Source organism: Lepisosteus platostomus, chromosome 1 (assembly GCF_059453375.1).
Source record: "Lepisosteus platostomus isolate fLepPlt1 chromosome 1, fLepPlt1.hap1, whole genome shotgun sequence".
NCBI classification, from domain to species: Eukaryota; Metazoa; Chordata; class Actinopteri; order Semionotiformes; family Lepisosteidae; genus Lepisosteus; species Lepisosteus platostomus.
Genome location: NC_142611.1, coordinates 6,428,767 through 6,445,298, shown reverse-complemented (window position 1 = coordinate 6,445,298; position 16,532 = coordinate 6,428,767). Strand labels below are relative to the sequence as shown.

The window sequence follows — 16,532 nt, the reverse complement described above, 5'->3', positions numbered from 1 at the left end:
ATATATTATCGTATTTATGTGAGAACTCCTATGTTCCCTGAGACTCTGAAGCCCAGGAGCAGAGTATGATGCTTTTAATCCAAGGCTGTGCTGATATCTGTTTTCTTGTTGTTTTTTGTGTCGTGCACCTTATTGTCTTTTGCTGTATAACCTCTGATTTACACACAAAGGTTTGCAGAAGGGTTTGCACTTGTATGAGCAAGTGGGTTGAGATGCAGCACTTTAGAAGCACATACTGTATGCTGTGGGTACCAGGGCACAAGTCTGCAAATGGCAGCACTAGTAGCTAGCAGTAGCAGCAGGATCCTCAATCTTGGTGAGAGTAGGGAACCAACTACTTGGTGACACAGTCTCCAGCAGGCTATAAATTGTAATGGTATACATTAGGGTATACTTGATGTGGTACGTGATGTAGCAATGAAAGACGGGAGAGATATAAATAAAACTTCTGGTGGAAATAAAATAAAACTCTGGTGATTCTGCCCCAATGGTTGTCCCTGTGACAACACAAGGCGCAGAGTGCTTAGGAAAATCTGCACTATATGAGAGGCAAGAGATACAGGAAGTCCTGAGTGGGAGACTTACAGATGCAGCCATTCAAAAAGCGCATCAAATTGAGCTTTTCACTGCCCAAAGAAGATAAATAGGTGGCATTTGTGGTGTGTTAGATGTTAGTGAAACGGTAGTTAAATGAGGTTAATTTAATCTACCTATTTAAATCCACATATTATGGAATATTAATATGGAACAATGTAACTAAAGGGTAAATAAAAATAATCAAAGTATAATTACTTTTCTGAATGTCATTTACAATATTAATTTATGAATATAAACATTGTAATTCTGCAGGAGGTTGGAAACGGCTCTGCAGCAGGTGATGCTTTCGAAGCCCAGGTGCAGGACTCAGTGCACTTTTAAATGTGATTCAATGGGCAGGGTAAAGTAGTAATAGTGAGTTGGATGTAGACAGACATTAGGACTTCGGTCCAAATAAGAAAGGTGTGTAAGAAAAAGAAAATAAAAAATTGGTGAGCTGGAGTTGTAAAAAAAAAAAGAAAAAAAATCTCCTTGAGCTAAGATGGAAACTGAACAAATAAAAGGAAAAACTTCGTAACAAAATGATTCTTCAGAGATGTAGTTCCAGGGAATAAAGCAAGGATGAGTACAGGAATACATTTTAGTAGAATGTGAATGAATTTCTAATTACTAATGACAGAGCAAAGATTCAGTGGTCTTAAATAAATGACTAATTAACATGATCGGGAGCTATATCTGAAGACTGATTGAAAGTTTGAAGGCTTAAAAATGTAAAAAATGTAAAAAACTTAGAAAAAACGTCCTAACCTAGTTTAAATGACAGGTTGAGCGCTTGTGGGAATGTTGCTGTTACCAGTGGCAACAGAAGGATGTGAGTCAGTCCCGGCCTGGGCATTGCAAATATTACATAATATACTGTACTTATACAGCTCATTGTGCTAGCTGAAAATGAAAAATAAAGTGCATAAAATAGTATTCTATCTTCTTAATGAACATTTTCTGCATCAAATTCTTTAACTCCGTCAGTTGCTGTGGTTATTTTGAGAAAAATGTGTTTGTTTGATTGTTTGTTTGTTTTAACTACATTTTCAATTAACACTTGCTATAGTAATTGTAGTAATGGAAAATAAAACACTTACAGTTTTGAAATTAACTCACCCATTCAGAGTGATACATTGACAGTTCAGGGGTCAAATTCTTGTGTGCCATGTAGGAGGTCTGGGTTCAATTCCCAGCCAATAAGCAAGTAGTAGTTTAAACAAATTGCCCTTGGGCAGAATAAAGACTCTTTCTCCATTGATCAAATACAATAATTCATATTTTGGTATCACCATATGTTAAATATTAATGTTAATTAAAAATAATATGAATGAACTTCTTTAGATTTAGCAAATGTATGATTACTTGCCATATGGGGAGTAAAGAAAACCAGTTCTATCCGGTTTTTAACCACCAGACTCACATTTTTCAGGAGTCTTGGAGATAGTAAAGGAATTTCAAGATGCCTTTAACAGAAATCACAACTGAGGTTTTTACATGTATATTTGCTTTTAAATACTAATTTTATAGCTAAAAAGTATGCAATATTTTTATAATTATAATAAAAAATATTTACATTTTAAATATGAGGCTGAGGAGGAGTGCCACACATGAAATACGGAAAAGAAAATTCAATATCATGAGAATCTGTGAGACAGGTCGTGCTATGGCTGTAGTCACTCTGTAGTCACCCTGATTAAATGAGCTCAATTAAAAGTAGAAGCATTTCATTTTACATTACACTGCATGGAAATATGATATTAAATTATATATAGAAACATATATAAACAATGAATGATTAAACTTACTAACTTTAAAAAGACATGTTGTCGAAATTACTGTCACATTATCGTAGCAGAAGAATCATTTTCCTTAAAGAAAATGCTTTATTATATGTAGACCAGTGACCATGAGGCATCCTGTGAAAGTCATTCAAACCACCACTGACCCCATTTTGTTATTTTTTATGTGTTTATTTCCTTTTAAATACAGTATGTTTTAAATCTTCTATATATAACATTTTTATAATGTTACATATATTTTGTATATCATATACTGTATGAATGACAGCAGACACAGGTGAAGATTTATAGGCTTTGTAAAAGAGTATATTTGGTCATATGGTCATAGGAGTGTACTTTTGAGCAATATACTGTATGTGTCTCAGAATGCTAACAGATGGAGGGTCAGGCTTATGGGCTGTGTTTAATTAAGTTTGCACTTGGTGGCCAGGATTGCGTCAATGTGTGTTTGTGTGTCTGTCCTTCTCCTGTATCTATTTGTTCCTCCAAAGCCTTCAACTTCAGTGTTCAAATGCAGATAGTGGGGCAAGAAACAGCAAGGATTGAAGAGCACACTATTTGCCCAGACATAACGCAATTACCACACCTTAGGTATTGCCACATGGAAGTGTGTGGGTTTGCTGAGCCAGTTTGGACTGGCGCAGGAAAGAAAAAAAAGAAGTGATATAACCTAAGGACTGTTGGACATCTGTACACTGACAATTCTAAAACTACCCAAGCTTCCTCCTGATAATCAATTGGACACACGTGTCCCTGATGGAGACTGTCACTAACCCCCTCTGAGGGGGATTGGCTAACTGATAGAGATAAAAATATCTGAGCCTGATCGGATGGGCCCTCTCTCTTCATCCCCTGATCCCCTAGACACAAGACAGACAGAATCACATTCTGTGAGACGACAGGATAGAGGAACAGTTGATCTGCGGAGGAAAGGATATATTAGTTATAGATCTGAGGTACTGTGCTGGGACTTCTATTTTCTAGGGTGGAAAGGAACTGACGAACAGGCCACAGAGCCGATACCGAGGCAACAGAAATGGTGAAAACAGAGTGCAGCCTGTGGGAGGATTTTCATTACAACCCAGCCAGTGCATAAACTTTGAAGATTAGACATTGTGGAATAGTTTTTTGGGTTGTCCTCATTTCTGCTTCTGAATGGAGGCAAATGTGGACATATGGTTTCTTTCTGTTTGATTTGAAATACTTGTGTTGTGAAGTCTTTAATTGTTGTAATTAATTAGAAAATAAAAAGGACACTTAAGCCATACTAATGTCTGTTGCTGGTTTGTGGGTTAAGTGGTGGTTCTGGGAAATGTTGCAAGTATAAAAGGATCGTAGCACTTTTAATATTGCTATTTGACATAGTCTGCTACCAAAAGAAAAATAATTCTTCTTTTTATGGGGTCATATTCATGATGGTGCACTTAAAAGGGGGAAATGTGATATAACCCTTAATTCTTTAAACTTCAGTAGTTTGGTCAAATTCTTATTAAAGTGGAGAAGAAGCATGATTGAAACTGTAAGCTTTTATTGGGGTAATTTATCTAGTTATCTAGGTGAACAATAACCTGTTCATAAGAATGGGACAGTCAGAACCACCCCAACTCCTTTATTGAAGGATGATCCAGGGAGCTGTGGCAAGGTCAAGGATGGGCTGGAAGAAGGGATGAGGAAACAAAACACAAGCAAGTCCACAAGAGGTGTGATAATTACAGAGTTTAGCAAGTCTGATGTTTTCTTGAATATATGTTTTAAAGTCCATTTTTAATGTAAGACTGAGCTCTTTAATCATAGTTTTTGGGGATATTACAAGTATATACCTGCAGAGAATGCTACTTCAAAAGTATGAACTTTTAAAATGTGTGAAAGCAGAGGTGGAAAGAAAAGCATCCTTGTGAGTTTGTAATGTTTATACACATTAAATTCACACAGTATGTCAATTGCTTTTAAGAGTCTCCTGAAAGCTGTCAGTGCTTCAACGCGGTACATAAAGAAGAAATGATGACAACATGGTAGAAAGTCACAGAGGATGGAAAGTGCTCTAAAGTCTTCAGACACATGTTGTGAATCTATACCATATGAGCCAATTAAATACCTGTTCTATTGGATATGTTATATATCGTATGATAACTCAATATGGTACTAATACTCTGTACACGCCATAGCATGACCCATAATAATGACATGACATACTGTGGTTCAGTACAGTGGAACTTAATATGGAATTCAGTAGTTAGGTTAGATCCTCATGAAAGCAAGAGAGATATGAAGATGTATAAATATGGTGACGCTTGCCTGTCTAAGGGAATGACAGCCTATCCAAGGCTGCACAAAGCCTCTCAGTAGTGGGAGGGGTGAGCTAGGTAGTTTCCCACATTTCTTTTATACTTTTCTGATGTACCTGTAACTCCATTTGCTAAAACATCAAAAATAAAAAAGTATAAAACACACATTAACAGAAGAAGTATGCATTGAGAAGTTTATTGATCATTGCATGCTGCATGCACATGTAAGCACATTTCCATAATCACTGAAAGGAAAACAATAATTCTACAGAAAATCTAAACAGGAGAAAAAAGGCTACGGACGGTTGATTTTAGCCAGCTGGAAACAGAGTTTGTGTTGCTGCCGGAGTTTGTGAAGCCTCATGTCCTTCCTGTGGAACACAGAAGAATATATCGTTAATATTTTCTGCTGATTGGATAATGTAAGAGTGAACACTATGTTATTCCAGAGAGGGGTTATTTCTTTACAAAACACAAAAAAAGAGAAAGAAGGAGAAAAGACCAATTGTTGTTCTTACATCAGTCAAAATTCAATATAAGATCACATACAGTGTGTGGCTAAACTACTGTACTTTTTAAATAAAACATACTTACCATATTAGAGCCCTAGTAAATTTAACACTGTTTGCAGCAGCTGAGAAAGCATGGAAATATATGATGTAGAAGAAGTGCTAGGACTGGGAACTCCCACCTGTTGAATAAGGAAGAAAATACTGATGGTTATGATTCTAAAATTTGTAAATTTTATAGAAGCATTTTTTAACATGTTTTAAAGATAAAATACGTTTTAGTGTTTCACTATGATTTATATATTTAAAAAATAATAACCACAATAGATCTTGAGATGTTAGTTATTATGAACAAATGCCATAAAACAAATAATGAAAATTAAAATAATGAAAGGAAACCTAATAATTGAGACGTGAACCTTTACACATTTCATTTATTGGTTTAATTACTCATAGAGAAAACACAGTGAGGATACTTGATTTGATATAAAGCAAATTTTGTAAGCATGCTTTTTTTGCGACATAAGGAATGGTACATACTGGATTAAATCCTTTGCTAGACCGTGCTTCACGGTGGTGATCTTCTTCATTCTGTTAAAATAATCACATATTCAAACAAAGTCATAGTAAAAAATGTTGCTCTGGCAATACATTTATTTTTCAATAAAAAGTTTCAACATTAGAAAATTTGCACTACAAGCTCTCTGTAATTTAAGCTATTGCACATTTGTTTTGCAGTTTGTACAGTATGAGAAAGTAATATAAAGATAATAATGTTTTTATATAAACATAAATGATAGAAAAAAGCAAACAACAAACATACATTTGAAATAATATACATATACAGTATACTCAGCTCTAGTATCTCTGTGAGGTTATTTATTTTGCTAATCTCTGGAAGTAATAGCATTTCATTTACGTAGTGAACACTTACTGGAAGAGCAATGCTCAGCCCAATGAGGAGCATCAGAAAGAGAGCCGTCTTCATGATTCACTGGAGGCTAAGGAAGATAATAAGATCAAAGAATTAAGTATCAAACAGTTAAAAAGTGTTATTGTATACCTTATTAAGGTTTTCTTCTGGTGCTCTGGTTTCCTACCACCTTTTGAAGATGTGCTGGCTGGGTAATTCAGTGTCTCTTAACTATTTGTGTGTGCATGTGTAAATGTCTATGTGCCTAAAAGTGGACTGGCATCTCATCCATGGTGTCGTCCTGTATTGTGCTGTTAGATCCAGAATTATTCTGCAAGGAATAAGCAGATCTCTAATAATGACTGGATAGATTAACAGCTTTTAAAAGCACAATGACAAATCTATGCTTTTTTGCATGTGCTAATACAGTACTCATAAAAGTTTGTCTCAGTAAAAGAAATGAACTGCAAAGTTCAGTACCTGTTAATTGCTGCACCTTAGAAATAATGAAGTGGTGGTCCAATGAATCAGCTTGTTGAAAATGCTCCATTCTGCATGTCCTATTTAAATACATTTCAGACAATGAATGACCAATGAAATTACTTGTCACAGGCCTTATTTCAAAACGGACAAGATTTCAAAATGCATACCCTGTACAGTGTTGACTAAGGGAGAGGCATATTTAAAACTAAATATGTGCTGTACCATGTTATGAGTTGGCATGGTGCATTAGATGTTAGTGAAACGGTATCTTAAAGAGGTTAATTTAATCTGTGTTACTACCTATTTAACTCCACTAAATATGAAATATTAATATGGAATAATGTAACTAAAGGGTATATTTGGTAGCTGTAAATAAAAATAATCAAAGTATAATTACTTTTCTGAATGTCATTTACAATATTAATTTATGAATATAAACACTGTACTTATACAGCTCATTGTGCTAGCTGAAAATGAAAAATAAAGTGTGGAAAATAGTATTCTATCTTCTTAATGAACATTTTCTGCATCAAATTCTTTAACTCTGTCACTTGATGTGGTTATTTTGAGAAAAATTGAACATGTTTGTTTTAGCTACATTTTCAATTAACACTTGCTATAGTAATTGTAGTAATGGAAAATAAAACACTTACAGTTTTGAAATTAACTCACCCAATCAGTGATACATTGACAGTTCAGGGGTAAAATTCTTGTGTGCCATGCAGGAGGTCTGGGTTCAATTCCCAGCCAATAAGCAAGTAGTAGTTTAAACAAATTGCCCTTGGACAGAATAAAGACTCTTCCTCCATTAATCAAATACAATCATTTATATTTGTAGGTATCACCGTATGTTAAATATTAATGTAAATTAAAAAAATAATAATATGAATGAATGTTCTGTAGATTTAGCAAATGTATGATTACTGCCATATGGGGAGTAAAGAAAACCAGTTCTATCTGGCTTTTAACCACCAGACTCACATTTTTCAGGATTCTTGGAGATAGTAAAGGAATTTCAAGATGCCCTTAACAGAAATCACAATTGAGGTTTTTACATGTATATTTGCTTTTAAATACTAACTTTATAGCTACAAAGTATGATATATTTTTATAATTATAATTTAAATATTTACATTTTAAATATGGGACTGGGGGGGGTGCCACATATGAAATATGGAAAAGAAATTCAGTGAGACAGGTCATGCTATGGCTGTAGTCACTCTGTAGTCACTCTGATTAAATGAGCTAAATTAAACTTAAAAGCTTTCATTTTACATTATGCTGCATAGAAAAATTATATTACATCACATATAGAAACATATATAAACAATGAATGATTAAAATTACTAACTTTAAAAAGACATGTTGTCAGAATTACTGTCACATTATTGTAGCAGAAGAATCTTTTTCCTTAAAGAAAAAATGCTTTATTATATGTAGACCAGTGACCATGAGGCATCCTTTGAAAGTCATACAAACCACCACTGACCCCATTTTGTTAATTTTGTATGTGTTTATTTTAGCAATCAAAATGTAAAATAAAGTATCTGTTTTCTAATAAGTATTTATACACAATTACTAATAAATCTGTATACTCTATGTATTGTATTTAAACAAAAATTATTTTAGTGATGCTGCATAGTATGATCAGTAATTTGTATTATTAAAATATATATTTTTTGCTAACAACCACATGCAGCTGCTGCTCATTAAGGATTCACGGCATTACCTGGATTTACAGAGTAGTGCAGGCCTGCATTTGATTATCTGAAAAAATAAAAATTGGTGAGACATTCTCCATGCACTGCCACTTGTTGTGGTATGCTACCTAATTTATATGATAATTTTGTCATAATTCCATCATGTGGGCAAATGTTTTCCTTTTGTTTTAAATTAAAAAGGTGTGATATTTTGTATATCATATACTGTACGAATGACAGCAGACACAGGTGAAGATTTGTAGGCTTTGTAAAAGAGTATATTTAGTCATATGGTTAAAAAATTAGTTGAAGAGTTCTTATAATAATGCTGAAATGGTATGCTTTGATTTTGGTAAAAATACAATTCAGTGATTATTCTCTAGGAGTGTACTTTTGAGCAATGTACTGTATGTGTCTCAGAATGCTAACAGATGGAGGGTCAGGCTTATGGGCTGTGTTTAATTAAGTTTGCACTTGGTGGCCAGGATTGCGTCAATGTGTGTTTGTGTGTCTGTCCTTCTCCTGTATCTATTTGTTCCTCCAAAGCCTTCAACTTCAGTGTTTAAATGCAGATAGTGGGGCAAGAAACAGTAAGGATTGAAGAGCACACTATTTGCCCAGACATAACGCAATTACCACACCTTAGGTATTGCCACATGGAAGTGTGTGGGTTTGCTGAGCCAGTTTGGACTGGCGCAGGAAAGAAAAAAAAGAAGTGATATAACCTAAGGACTGTTGGACATCTGTACACTGACAATTCTAAAACTACCCAAGCTTCCTCCTGATAATCAATTGGACACACGTGTCCCTGATGGAGACTGTCACTAACCCCCTCTGAGGGGGATTGGCTAACTGATAGAGATAAAAAGATCTGAGCCTCATCGGATGGGCCTTCTCTCTTCATCCCCTGAGCCCCTAGACACAAGACAGACAGAATAAAGGAATCACATTCTGTGAGACGACAGGATAGAGGAACAGTTGATCTGCGGAGGAAAGGATATATTAGTGATAGATCTGAGGTACTGTGCTGGGACTTCTATTTTCTAGGGTGGAAAGGAACAGACGAACAGGTCACAGAGCCGATACCGAGGCAATAGAAATGGTGAAAACAGAGTGCAGCCTGTGGGAGGATTTTCATTACAACCCAGCCAGTGCATAAACTTTGAAGATAAGACATTGTGGAATAGTTTTTTTGGTTGTCCTCATTTCTGCTTCTGAATGGAGGAAAATGTGGACATATGGTTTCTTTCTGTTTGATTTGAAATACTTGTGTTGTGAAGTCTTTAATTGTTGTAATTAATTAGAAAATAAAAAGGACACTTAAGCCATACTAATGTCTGTTGCTGGTTTGTGGGTTAAGTGGTGGTTCTGGGAAATGTTGCAAGTATCCTAGCACTTTTAATATTGCTATTTGACATAGTCTGCTACCAAAAGAAAAATAATTCTTCTTTTTATGGGGTCATATTCATGATGGTGCACTTAAAAAGGGGAAATGTAATATAACCCCTAATTCTTTAAACTTCAGTGGTTTGGTCAAACTCTTATTAAAGTGGAGAAGAAGCATGATTGAAACTTACTGTAAGCTTGTATTGGGGTAATTTATCTAGTTATCTAGGTGAACAATAACCTGTTCATAAGAATGGGACAGTCAGAACCACCCCAACTCCTTTATTGAAGGAGGATCCAGGGAGCTGTGGCAAGGTCAAGGATGGGCTGGAAGAAGGGATGAGGAAACAAAACACAAGCAAGTCCACAAGAGGCGTGATAATTACAGAGTTTAGCAAGTCTGATGTTTTCTTGAATATATGTTTTAAAGTCCATTTATAATGTAAGACTGAGCTCTTTAATCATAGTTTTTGGGGATATTACAAGTATATACCTGCAGAGAATGCTACTTCAAAAGTATGAACTATTAAAATGTGTGAAAGCAGAGGTGGAAAGAAAAGCATCCTTGTGAGTTTGTAATGTTTATACACATTAAATTCACACAGTATGTCAATTGCTTTTAAGAGTCTCCTGAAAGCTGTCAGTGCTTCAACGCGGCACATAAAGAAGACATGATGACAGCATGGTAGAAAGTCACAGAGGATGGAAAGTGCTCTAAATTCTAGATTCATATGTTGTCAATCTATACCATATGAGTCAATAAAATACCTGTTCTATTGGATATGTCATATATTGTATGATAACTCAATATGGTACTAATACTCTGTACACGCCATAGCATGACCCATAATAATGACATGACATACTGTACTGTGGTTCAGTACAGTGAAACTTAATATGGAATTCAGTAGTTAGGTTAGATCTTCATGAAAGCAAGAGAGATATGAAGATGTATAAATATGGTGACGCTTGCCTGTCTAAGGGAATGACAGCCTATCCAAGGCTACACAAACCCCCTCAATAGTGGGAGGGGTGAGCTAGGTAGTTTCCCACATTTCTTTTATACTTTTCTGCTGTACCTGTAACTCCATTTGCTAAAACATTTAAAATAAAAAAGTATAAAACACACATTAACAGGAGAAGTATGCATTGAGAAGTTTATTGATCATTGCATGCTGCACGCACATGTAAGCACATTTCCATAATCACTGAAGGAAAACAATAATTCTACAGAAAATCTAGAAAGGAGAAACAAGACTGCGGACGGTTGATTTTAGCCAGCTGGAAACAGAGTTTGTGTTGCTGCCGGAGTTTGTGAAGCCTCATGTCCTTCCTGTGAATCACAGAAGAATATATTGTTAATAATTTCTGCTGATTGGATAATGTAAGAGTGAACACTATGTTATTCCAGAGAGGGGTTATATCTTTACAGAACACAAAAAAGAGACAGAAGGAGAAAAGACCAATGTTTGTTCTTACATCAGTCAAAATTCAATTTAAGATCACATACAGTGTGTGGCTAAACTACTGTACTTTTTAAATAAAACATACTTACCATATTAACGCCCTAGTAAAGTTAACAGTGTTTGCACCATGTCTAAAATCTTGGACAAATATGAAGTAGTAGAAGAGATAGGACTAGGAACTCCCACCTGTTGAATAAGGCAGAAAATACTGACGGTTATGATTCTGACATGATTAAATTCAGTAGTAGCATTTTGTTGAAAAGGTTTTTAAAGTAAAAAAACATTTTAGTGTTGCACAATCTTGTATATACTGTAGTGTATTACAAAGAAAATAATTACCATAATACATCTTGAAATGCTAGTTATTATGGGGAAGTGTCGGAAATCAGATAATGAAAATTAAGATAATGAAAGGAAACATAATATTTGAAACACAAAGTGCTTCATATTTAATTTAGCTAGTTTGGTTTAATCACCTATAGGCAAAACATGGTGAGGTCCCTTGATTTGATATACTGTAAAGCAATTTATTTTGTAAGCATGCTTTTTTAGCCACATAAGGAAAGGTACAGTACATACTGGATTTAATCCAGAGCTAGCTCTTGCTTCACGGTGGTGCTCTTCTTCGATCTGTTAAAAGAATAACATTTTCAGACAATATTTCATAGTAAAAATGTTGCTCTGGCACTACATTTACTGTTCAAAAAAGTTTCAGAATTTGACAATTTGCTCTACAAGTTCTCTGTAGACAATAATGTTTTCTTTATAAACATAAATGATGGAAAAAAACAAACATACATTCGAAATAATATACATATACTGCATACAGTATACTCAGCTCTAGTATCTCTGTGAGGTTATTTAATTTGCTAGTCTCTGGAAGTAATAGCATTTCATTTACGTAGTGAAAACTTACTGGAAGAGCAATGCTCAGCCCAATGAGGAGCATCAGAAAGAGAGCCGTCTTCATGATTCACTGGAAGCTAAGGAAGATAATAAGATCAAAGAATTAAGTATCAAACAGTTACAAAGTGTTGGCTACAGCTTTTGTATACCTTAGGTTTTCTTCTGGTGCTCTGGTTTCCTACCACCTTTTGAAGATGTGCTGGCTGGGTAATTTAGTGTCTCTTAACTATTTGTGTGTGCGTGTGTAAATGTCTATGTGCCTTACAGTGGACTGGCATCTCATCCATGGTGTCGTCCTGCATTGTGCTGTTAGTTCCGGAATTATACTGCAAGGAATAAGCGGATCTCTAATAATGACTGGATGGATTAACAGCTTTTAAAAGCACAAAGACAAAATCTATCCTTTTTTGCATGTGTTAATACAGTACTCATAAAACTTTGTCTTGGTAAAAGAAATGAAAGGTAAAGTTCAGTACCTGTTAATTGCTGCACCTTAGAAATAGTAGTGTGTCCAATGAATCAGCTTGGTGAAAATGCTCCTTTCTGCATGTCCTATTTAAATACATTTCAGACAACGAATGACCAATGAAATTACTTGTCACAGGCCTTATTTCAAAACAGCCAACATTTCAAAATACATTCAGTGTTGACTAAGGGAGAGACATATTTAATACTATGGATTAATGTCTTATCCACTGGAAGATGACCTGTAAAGTTCTGCATTTTCTAGTGTGTTGTAAAGAAACATGTCATATCATATCTTAAAATCTTAATTATCTTAAGTAATCATTTTAAATCACTCATTGATGCCTTGTAAGAACAACAACGTTTTCTTGTCTTCCAAAAACATGCTACAAGCTGAATTATCTCACAATTTTAATCATTGAAAGGTAGATTTCTAAGTGGGGTGTCTTTATAGCATGTATTTTAAATGGATTTAAGTAGTTAAAATAAACTTAGAATTTGTAATGTCTCACATTACAAATTCTAACGTGTACACTCTGGCTGTTTTTGAAAGATCAAAGTGCCTTGCAAAACTATCTGTGGTAGCTGTCTTGCTCCAAAGGGGGCAAGAGATGTAATTCTACACAGAATACCTCAAATACACCGACACAATAATTGAAATAAAGAAAAAAGTGAAAATGAGGTGGTTTTAAGGCCATTAGTTAAACTATTAATCATTGAAAAGAGGAGCAATTAGGAAAAAACATGGTGATTTTTTATGTCTCACTTCTGTGTATCTACTGTAATACAGTACTGCATTCAGGCTGTTTTTGAAACATCATGGTGACGAAATAGAGTGCCTTACAAAAGTATCTGTGTTACTAGAAATATAATATAAGATCTTCATTTCACTGACAGAATAACAGAAATAGGGAAAAAAGAGAAAATGAGGCTGTCTGAAGGTCATAAGTTAAAGGATTCATCAATGAAAAGGAGGACCAATTAAGAAAAAAAAACATGCTTGTTTTATTCCCCAGCCAACTGAGCATGCTATAACAAAACATTTTAAGTTTGTCACTGCTACAGATCACAAGCCACAGCTTGCAGACCTCTGTCTCATTGGTGCCGTGAGAACTCATTGGAGGCGGTGATCCCAGCCACCTGCCCCTACTTAATGGGTAATCATTTGAACTCCAGATTATTTCCACCCTGATCTACCTACGGCCCAGTGCTCTCTCATCGAGCTTCCGAACCAGTTCAGGAGGTGCTCTTAGCGCGTCGAGTGTGTCAGAAGAATACTTCTCCTCCTGATTCAGCCCATCTGCCTGATCCTGAGACAGATCCACTCTGTCAGCCGGACCTCCATCTGCCCTCCTTTCACTAACCCAGCTTAGCAATATACCAGACCAGTGACGTTGTGCGGTATCCAGTATCCTGCTCTGCCCTGTTTTAGTTGCGCCAAGCCTTCACAGTCTGATCAACCCGGCTGCATTGAGCATTCCTTGTCCAGCTGTCTTCGCCAGCCTGCACCGCGTATCCCCCCCGCCAGCTCTCACCTCTCCTCTTGCCCTCAGTGGGATTCGGGATTCAGGATTCTTCAGGCTGTCGTACAGAGGTGGCTCCCTTCGCCTCACTGCTGAGTCACAACACCCCGTAACTTGTTTTGGATCATGGTAGAAATGATCAAACTTCATATCAACGTGAGCTAGCATGTTGTGATTTTTGTTTACGTGCTCTTTGCTTAGATTGCAGTATCTGTTTAGTCAATAACTTCGCTGTGAAGCACCCTAATGTTGGCCATGTCTTTGATGCCCAGGGGTAAAGTATAGTGCCTGTAATCCCAGGTGACAGGTAAACAGCTTTCAGCACTACAGTTTCTGTCATACGTCTATTTTGCTTTATAACCTCTGATATCCATAAGGAAAGAAATCAGAACATGTTAAAAATAAGTTTACCAGCTTTGCACGTTTTTTTCATGTAAGTTTATTGTTTTTTGTTACTTTATTACTTTTACAAACTTAAAGGTAGTACAGAAAAAGTTAGATTAGACTAGGATTTATAAGACACATTCATTGTCATTTTCATTTAATGGCTTTTTTGTTGTAGGTGGTGTAGTCGTTGTTGGAGTTGTTGCTGTAGCCAGAGCTTTCATTATGTTCTGGATAAGCTGGAACAGTGCAAAGAATGACAACTGTGAAATACAAAAGTGGCATGCTAGATTAGGGTCTCTGTGTAATGCGTTCGTATGCATGTGTTCTACTAACCTAAGATAAAAGATCATTGTTGGGGCAAATCCACCTTTCTTGTCTAACACACTCTTATGGGGAGTCCCTAGTGTGAGACTTATACAGTATACTGTATGTAGGTGAGTGGACATGCGAGTTCCGCACAAATATTTGATTAGAACTTCTAAGTTCAGTAGTTCAGTTATATCCTAATAAATGCAAGAGAGATGAGATATACAGAATACATTTGGCATAGCTCGCCTTGCTGAGAGAATGGCCTCAAAGGCCAGACCTCCCAAAAAGAATACCCCAAAACACCTCTGCAAAGTTCCAGACGATGAGCTGAAAGCAAGTCCCTTTGGCTGCATTTTCCCTGGAACCTATGGGAATTTTAGCCAATAACAAAACGACAGAATGCATATGGTGCAAGTATGATACAAGCTTGGGCTTGTGTGAGCAAGTAGGTTTGGATGCGGCACTTGAGAAGCGCTCACCGTGTGTTGTGGATGCAAGTATGAGAGTTGGCGGATGGGTGGCAGCACTAGCAGCTAGCTGTAGCAGCAGGCGTTGCTTGATGAGTGTAGGGAACCAACTGCTGGGCGATGCAGTCTCTTGAAGGCCATGAATTGTGACAATGCAGTGAGGAAGTATAGAACGGTACATGATATAGCAATAGAAGACTATGAGGAACTGACAGCGAGGAAAACAAAAACTCCCAGTGGGAGAATTGAAACCTCTGGGGGTCCTGGCCCAGGGGTTGCCTCCCTTTCCGCTGTGACAAAGATGCAGAGTGCTATGAAAAATGCACAGCGTGAGAGGTGAGATACAGGAAGTTCTGAGTGCGAGAATTACAAAGGCAAGTGGAGGTGTGAGAGATTAGCATCTAACCTTCCTCCTTAATTTCTGTTATAGCTTTGTCATAATTTGATGAAGCTTGCAAATGCTTTTACTTTTGTTTTGTGAAGCATACAGTATGTGATTGACAAAAGACACTGGTGAGTTTTTTGGTTTTCTAAAGAGATATGTTTGGTGGAGGAAAGAATTCAGCTGGATAAAGCCAAGTCAGTTAAAATTAAGACTAAGACAAACATTTCATACTACAGTATATAATATAATTACTGATTATTATCTAATATTACAAATCAATTTAGTTACAGTATATTGTTAAAAAAATTTGAAGAGCACTGAGTTGCTAATGCTGACAACAAAGGTTGTGACAACAAAAATACTGTTACAACTTACAAAACAATACAAATACAGTGTTTATTGTCTAGGAGTGCACTTTTGAGCAATTTATGTGTCATAGAATGCAAACAGTTGAGGAAAGGACAGGCTTATGGGCTGTGTTTAATTAAGTTTGCACTTGGTGGCCAGAATTGCGTCAATGTGTGTTTGTATGTCTGTCCTTCTCCTGTGTCTATTTCCTACCCCCAAAGTCCAGAAAATGAAACAAAGACGTGAACGGGCCCTTGGCACCTGGAGATCTGCAGACTTAGAGTTCTCAAACGACCCAAGCTTCCTCCTGATAATCAACTGGGCACACGTGCCTCTGACAGAGACAGTAGAAGAACCCCCTCTGAGGCAGATCCGCGAACCAAAACATTAAAAACATTAAAAAGATCTGAGTCTGAACAGATTGGTGCTCTTTCTTCCTCCTGTGAGCCCTTTGGCACAAGACAGACAGAACAAGGGAAGCCGCTTTTTACCAGTCCTCAGGAAAGAGGGACTGGTGATCCAGGAACTGAGAATACTGTGGTGGGATTGTTTTTACAAAAGGAACAGGCCTGAGGCAACAAAAGTGGTGCAAATGGAGGAAATTCATTACAGTCTGGCCAGT

At 36.4% G+C, this 16,532-nt stretch overlaps 1 long non-coding RNA gene across 3 annotated transcripts in view; it reads right to left on the bottom strand.

Moving 5' to 3' along the window:
• LOC148677592 (uncharacterized) overlaps window positions 1-12,562 on the bottom strand; it is a 33,694-nt gene extending 21,132 nt beyond the window's left edge. The window contains exons 1-2 of one of the 3 annotated variants that reach the window (XR_015925175.1): window positions 12,503-12,562; window positions 6,107-6,173 (exon numbers count right to left, since the gene is read on the bottom strand). This is a non-coding gene — a long non-coding RNA (uncharacterized LOC148677592). Of the gene's footprint in view, window positions 1-6,106; window positions 6,174-6,565; window positions 6,626-12,502 lie in introns of those variants that run through there. The other 2 variants (XR_015925180.1, XR_015925197.1) reach the window with 2 other exon arrangements.
• Between the last annotated feature and the right edge of the window lie 3,970 nt (window positions 12,563-16,532).